The sequence below is a fragment of the Coregonus clupeaformis genome, chromosome 37 (genome assembly GCF_020615455.1).
Source record: "Coregonus clupeaformis isolate EN_2021a chromosome 37, ASM2061545v1, whole genome shotgun sequence".
Classification (NCBI taxonomy): domain Eukaryota; kingdom Metazoa; phylum Chordata; class Actinopteri; order Salmoniformes; family Salmonidae; genus Coregonus; species Coregonus clupeaformis.
In genome coordinates this window covers 26,503,968-26,511,286 of record NC_059228.1, presented here as the reverse complement: position 1 = coordinate 26,511,286, position 7,319 = coordinate 26,503,968, and the positions used below count along the sequence as shown (strand labels likewise).

General features: G+C 41.6%; 2 long non-coding RNA genes across 3 annotated transcripts; both read left to right on the top strand.

Annotated features, from left to right (window-relative positions):
* The first annotated feature begins 4,323 nt into the window (after positions 1 to 4,323).
* Positions 4,324 to 6,045, top strand: LOC123482738. Of its 2 annotated transcripts, XR_006657908.1 has the most exons (4): positions 4,324 to 4,352; positions 5,330 to 5,418; positions 5,671 to 5,817; positions 5,939 to 6,045. It is a non-coding gene; the product is annotated as an uncharacterized LOC123482738 (long non-coding RNA). The 2 variants fall into 2 exon arrangements; XR_006657907.1 differs by lacking the exon at positions 4,324 to 4,352 and having other exon boundaries at positions 4,781 to 5,418.
* Positions 6,046 to 6,048: 3 nt separating this feature from the next.
* On the top strand, positions 6,049 to 6,656 carry LOC121553435. The gene is made up of 4 exons (XR_005997531.2): positions 6,049 to 6,083; positions 6,192 to 6,328; positions 6,453 to 6,546; positions 6,638 to 6,656. It is a non-coding gene; the product is annotated as an uncharacterized LOC121553435 (long non-coding RNA).
* Positions 6,657 to 7,319: the final 663 nt, after the last annotated feature.

Genomic DNA, 7,319 nt, shown 5'->3' with positions numbered 1-7,319 from the left:
TTCATAGAAAAATTTTACTTCCTGCCAAGCAAACTGATTGGTCAATTTGCTTCCAGCCGTGCTGATAACCACAGTATGGCTGCAACATCACATTCACTTGCACTTTCATTCTTTCTTGGCAAAGAGGTTCAAGCCCCAAGTGAATTCTTGGTAAAAAGAGAATGTCCAGGATTACAATACAGGGTTGTGAAACACTGCTGTATGGAACACAATATAAGGTATATACTTGGAATGTACTGTAGGTTTCTCACTCATGGGTGGCACAAATTGGGATATGGGGGAGGGGAATGGGTGGGAAATATGCAAAGTAATATTAGCATATTAATACAGTGTGTAGTATAGTATTCTACTGTATACTACAGTTTACTGCAGTTTACTACAGTGTACTACATAATTATATAGTAAGTACTGTAGTATTCTATAGTAAGTTATAATATTTTTTCATGTGGGTATGAGGGTGTCTACCATGATTTATAAAATAAAATGATCTTATTCATGGATTGAGTTCCAGCTTTCAACATGATATATCAGATTTTTTCACACATTAATTGTGTGAATTCCTCTTCAATAAGCATCTTTATTGTACCACTTTATTGTCCTTTTCTTTCGCTCACTCCCTTCACACCCTGACGGTGCCTATATTGTGCCCTCTGTACCCAGAGTATCTGTCACGATCGTCTGAAGGAGCGGACCAATACGCAGCGCGTGGAGTGAACATGATGACTTTATTTAATTAAAGCAACCACGAAAAAACAACAAATGACGATACGTGAAGTCCTCTGTGACACCGACAGAACATACAACACTGGAACAATACCTTAACTTGGAACAATAACCCACAAAACAAAGGTGAAAACTGACAGTTTAAATATGGCTCCCAATCAGAGATAACGAGCCGACAGCTGACACTCGTTACCTCCGATTGGGAGTCATTGACTACAACATACAACCACCTAGAAAAACAACCCACAGACCTGCAAACATAAAAATACACCCGACAGAACTACCAACATAGAAAAACACCCAAATCCCCAACAAAACAACATACACTCTAGCTCACATACAAAAGTCCTAGAGCCAGAGTGTCACAGTATCACAGACACTGAATCACACATAAACAAAATACTAATTACCACAGAACAGAACAGAACTAGCAATCTCCATAAATGGAATACTGCAACCTTAGTACTACATATTATTACATATTATAACATAGTACTACATATAATCCACCTCCACCATTCTCAGGATTATTTTGGTTAATGATGAATAATGCATGAATATCTCCCTCTGGCTTCTAATGCCGCCTCTTATTGGCTTTGGCACAGCGCCACTCACGCCTCTGTCTGTCTGGGGTCCAACGCTCACAGACTCAAACCCCCACCCCCCAATCAAAGCTGATTTCCCTACCAAAAGTGAATCAGCCAAAACCATGACTAAAACAATTGCATTACAGAAACTGCTTTTATGGAAACAAGACATATTTGAGGGTATCAAATTTGAGAATAATATACATTTTGTTTATTGACTATTTTCATACATTCATAGGCATGTACTGACAACTCTTTTTGGAATTTTTGAGTTTGCACCTCACTCTTTCTGTTTTTCTGTTACATGGTCCACAAGCAGAGGAGAGGGAAAGACAGAGAGAGTGGGAAGGAGAGAGAGAGAGAGAGAGAGAGAGAGAGAGAGAGAGAGAGAGAGAGAGAGAGAGAGAGAGAGAGAGAGAGAGGACAGCCCCGGCCGTCAGTGACAGGCTGGTTGCCGGGTCGTTAACAAGGGACAGGGGGCCTGGACGTATGGATGAGAGAAGGAGAGAGAGGAGGAAAGTGTGACAATCCACCCCCCACCTCTCACCCCGAGGGTAGCGATGGGACATGGCTGAAGGGGAGGGGGGCAGGTGGGGTGCAGGGGAGAACAGAGGGGGCTGCAGTTATAAAGAATAAAGACAGAGTGTTATCTGAAGCAGCAAATCCCCCCCTGGCTGCAGGGATCTGTGGTGGAGGAAATCAATAGATACTCACTGAACACACTGCCATAACCTTGTCAGACCTCAGCAAGGGTACTACAGAGAGCCAGGGAGAGGGGAAGGGGAGAGAGAGTGGGAGGGAGAAGGGGAGAGGGGGAAGGGGGAGATGGAGAGGGAGAGGACAGAAGAGAGAAAAAGAGTGAGGGAGAGAGAGACCAGAAAATTAGTCAATCAATCAATCACATTTTTTACATCAGCAGACATCATAAAGTGCTATACAGAAACCCAGCCTAAAACCCCAAACTGCAAGCAATGCAGATGAAGAAGCACGGTGGCTAGGAAAAACTCCCTAGAAAGGCAGAAACCTAGGAAGAAACCTAGAGAGGAACCAGGCTCTGAGGGGTGGCCAGTCCCCTTCTGGCTGTGCCGGGTGGAGATTATAACAGTACATGGCCATTAAGGCCAAGATGTTCAAACGTTCATAGATGACCAGCAGGGTCAAATAATAATCACAGTGGTTGTAGAGGTTGCAACAGGTCAGTACATCAGGAGTAAATGTCACTTAGCTTTTCATAGCCGGGCATTTAGAGTTTGAAATAGCAGGTGCGGTAGAGAGAGAGAGTTGAAAACAGCAGGTCTGGGACAAGGTAGCACGTCCAGTGAACAGGTCAGGGTTCCATAGCCGCAGGCAGAACAGTTGAAACTGGAGCAGCAACCCGACCAGGTGGACTGGGGACAGCAAGGAGTCATCCAGCCAGGTAGTCCTGAGGCATGGTCCTAGGCCTCAGGTCCTCCGGGAGGGGAGGGAGAGAGGGAGAGAGAGAGTGGTGTCATGTGGCTTAGAGTGAGTTACCGGTAATAGCTGTGTGTGTGTGTGTGTGTGTGTGTGTGTGTGTGTATGTGTGTGTGTGTGTGTGCCTCTGTGTGAGTCTGTGCGTGCGTCGGCATGTGTGTGTGCGTCTGTGCCGACGTGTGTGTGTGTGTGGTAATGCCATGGCCTTGCGGTGCTTCTAAAAGCCGTTCACTCAACCGGCTCATCTCAGAGTGACCATGGCAGTGAACCCTCAGATTCCAGAACAGATAATCACCAGGCCCTCAGTGACCCAGCTCTGGACACACACACACTTGGTCAGCCAGGAAAACGGAAAAACAATCCTATACCACAACTACTCCAGTATTTAACCAGCTGAGATTGTGTGTAGGTACTATACAGTCATACAATAAACAAAAAGACAGATTGGTCTAATGGATGAGATGATGCCAGGCCAGTGATTTGAGTCATCAGTATGGAGATGGAACAGAGTCAGGGAATGAAGGGAGTCTAAGAGGGACAGCTGCCCTTTGTCACTCACACATAAACACACACTCAGGAACTCATGGCTTTACAGACCATTTCAGGTCAGGGGTGTGACCTGAGGATAGCTAGCAGGCCTTTTACCTTACCGTCTGTTGCCTGACCCCTTCACACACACCAGCCACACACACCCATTCACACACACACACATACAGACTCCACACACACAGTATCCCAACCCTTCCCGACGGAAGGAAGGAAACAAAGGACATCATTATGCCCAGATCAATCCGAGGCTGAGAAGAACATGTAAAATACATGTGGCTTGTCTTGGCTAATGTATTGATATGGGAACTAAGGGAAGGACTTAATGACCAGGCTCGCCGGCTCACAGTTAACTCAGCTCTTTCTTCTAGCTTCTCCTTTTATCTGAATTATTTAACGGTGTAATATGTGACGACTGTCATAGCTGCTTCTTTTTCTCTCTATTTAGTCATATTCACCGCTCTCTTTCTCTTTTCACCTTTCTCTTTACCGTTCTTTCTCTTTTTCCATCGCTTTCTGTATATACAATGCCTTCAGAAAGTATTCAGACCCCTTGACTTTTTCGACATTTTGTTACGTTACAGCCTTATTCTAAAATGGATTAAAAAATAAGAATACTCAGCAATCTACACACATTACCCCATAATGGAAAAGTGAAAACAGGTTTTTTGATTTTTTTTGCAAATGTATTAGAAATACCTTATTTACATAAGTATTCAGACCCTTTACTGACTTTGTTGAAGCACCTTCGGCAGCGATTACAGGCTCCAGTCTTCTTGGGTATGACGCTACACAGTAAAAAATGGGGTGTTAATATTTCAGAGTAAAGTTATTTTAACCCAGATAGAGTATTTTCAACATTTTTGAGAGTAAAGTTGCTCTATCAGTGGAGTTAAAAGTGAGTGTAAAAATCTGCAGATACGCAGTGACAATTTCAACTCTACAGCAGTGATGAATACCCGCCACTCTGCTTTGCTGAAGTTTGCACGTCACGTTGGTGGAGGAAGATTGCGAAAGGAGTAGCTAGGCCACAGATATTGCTAGGTAAGTTACATCCCGTTTTTTCAACACCAAACCGGTATTTTTAACTTTACATAATTTTAGAGTTGTGCTGATGTCAAGGTCATATTTTTGGTTCCCCGAGTTCCATGCGGCGGTCCCCCTTGCAGTGACCTGCGTCATCAGCCAGCTAAATTAGCTTGTAAGTTCAGATGGTTGACAGTAATAACTGTTATATGATATACCCATGGAATATGTTTGATATTTTTGTGAATGGCTTGCTGTTTCATATGGCTAAAAATAGGTAACGTTAACTTAGCTAATCAGTTCGTTTGAAGGACACCACCGTTTGGCATGAGCGCAGATTGTGCTTGTCATGCGGTTAGCTAGCTTGCAATCAGTATCGGTAACTGTCTTTCTTTGTGTTGCAATATTTTCACGAATGAAGTTTGTCAGAATGGTAATACGTAAAATAACGTTCGCTAACAACAAAACATTTATACAGATAGTATTGTTAGCTAACGTTATTGTATAGCTTCCCAGGCTTCCTTACACTAACGTTAACTGTTTTTTATAAAGCTATATATAACGGTAATGTTAGCATGCTTCTGATAGTTAGCCAGCTAATGTTGGTGTTATAAAACGATAACTTAGATCACTGATTTGCATGACGGGTTTGTTTAACATTGCTTAACCATTTTAATGGTTAGCTACTGTTCGAACTAAAATGGCTAATGAGCTAGCTAACTTTGACACATAGTTAGTTATTTGGTAGCTAATGGGACAATGTGCCTCTAAACTTGAACTAGCCTACACCCATTTGCTGCAGAAAATGGCAGCTTAACGTTATATTCAACCAGCACAACTTTGTCTACTTCAGCCTTTGTAATTGCAGTGTAACGTCTAAGTAATGCATAGTGCATTGCGTAGCTAGTACTACTGAGATAAATGGATAGTTAGCTAACGCTTAGTTGAACCAGCACTAAATGATGATTTTGAATATATATTTTCTTTGTTAACAGAGGCAAAATGCTGTTGCGTGTTCAGCTCGGGGAAGAGCAGAAATACGTCAAGCTGTCTGAGCTGACATTCAATGCTTTCTTGAAAGAAGGTAGGTATAATAGGTTAAAGCAATACATATCACCCTAATGACAAAATAATACAGCATTAAAGCTATTATCTTATGATATCTATTTAGGTCTATAGTCATTTCTGCTGTGCTTTATATTTTCAGTAACATAAAATCAGGTGCAGATCCTTGTCTTTCATCATTTTGTGAACACATGAGGCAACCTTAAGTATGAACTTGGATTCTTGTGAGAAGGGAATGCATGTTTTTCTTTTTTTCTTCTTTTTTTAACAGTGTGTCTAAAATTCAACATACCAGAAAGCAGAAAGCCAGACATTAAGGTGTATGACCAGTCTGACACAGAAGTTGACTCAGATGTTTTTGAAGAATTAGTAAAGGAGTCACCTGGAACTTTCAGAATCATGCTGGGCAATGGACTTGGTATTCATTCATTCAATTAGTTTTTTTAGTTTAAAGGCCAGAATGAGAACCTTTATTGTCTTAAAAATAACAGTTTATTGTAATATGTTTCTATGTTTTGCACAAATTTCATAATGAACAGATACCTCTCATTCATCATCATGCTCGGGTACATCTGATGACACCATCATTCTGAATTTCACTGTGTGTGACGATGTTGAAGAAGTAGCGGCTGGCGAAGGAAGCCAGCCTAAAGGCCATGCCACATAAACTATGAGGCAAAAGCAGTAAGTGGTGAACATTGCTGTTAAGTCCAATCTGAATGTTGTTTCATCATGTGACAGCATTACATATTGTTTTACAATTACGGAAAGCACATTTCTTTCCACCTATAGCTGATTGAAAAAATCCTAACATCAAAGCCTGGTGGTGAACGCATTATGCAAGAGTATGGAAAAACCAAATCTCTGACAGATGCCACCAGAAGACAGATGATCAACATACTTGCTGCTGAGATGACAGAAACACATGGGTAAACATTAAGCATATAGATGGGCTGTAAAGAAACATTGTTATTATTTTCCGGTTATTAATTATGTAAAATGTGTTGTGCAATATCAATTCAGTGTGATTTTAACTTTGAATTCATATGCTAGGACATCCCCCCCCAAAAGTGTCAGAGTGATGTATGCACAGGGGATAGTAGCTTTGTTTCCCTATCTAGAAGACCCATACTCACAACATGGATATGTAAGTAAATGGGGTTATTGCAACATTATGCACATATTCACTCTATGAAATGGGAATAGTACTCCTTTATAATTTATTTATAATAATATAGGATCATTACTACGATCCGGGAGAGTGGTTCCGGATACCTTGCATGGCGATTGAAGACCATACAAAGAAAAACAGCAGAGGAAAGAGGTGCCTCAGTCAGCCAAATCTCCTAAAGGTATGTTTTCTGATCAGTGACATGTAATTATAATGGTGACCTGTGAATTGTACAGAAAGGATTTCTTAACACTGTATTTTGTCTTAAGTTGGTGGGCCAGGCCGTGATCGTCAGCCCTTCACCTATGACAGAGAGCCATCTGATGAGGATGTGGAAGCAGCTATTGCTGTTTTGAGACACTCTGCTGATGAAAACACTGTCCGTGAGAAGATGAAAATGACCTTCATATATCGGCAAGCAATGGTCAACGATGAAGCCAAATCATCAGATGTCTTCTCGGTCTTCCCAAGATTTCTGGACACACCAGGACTGCTATGACAACTTAATTCACTGCATCACCAAAAATATCCAATGAAGAATAAGGTAACACTCATTATTTCTGTCTTTGTGTGTTACATTGCAGATAGAACAAGATTTCAGACTTCTGTTTGGTGAGGCCACAGCCAACAAATTCTTGGAGAAGTGGCCAACCACTTTCAAAGCAAAAGTAATAAAGGAAAGCCATGGACTTGTATCCACCACAGAACTCTTGGATTTGATGCGAATGCTGAGTCAGCTGCTGAAGTTG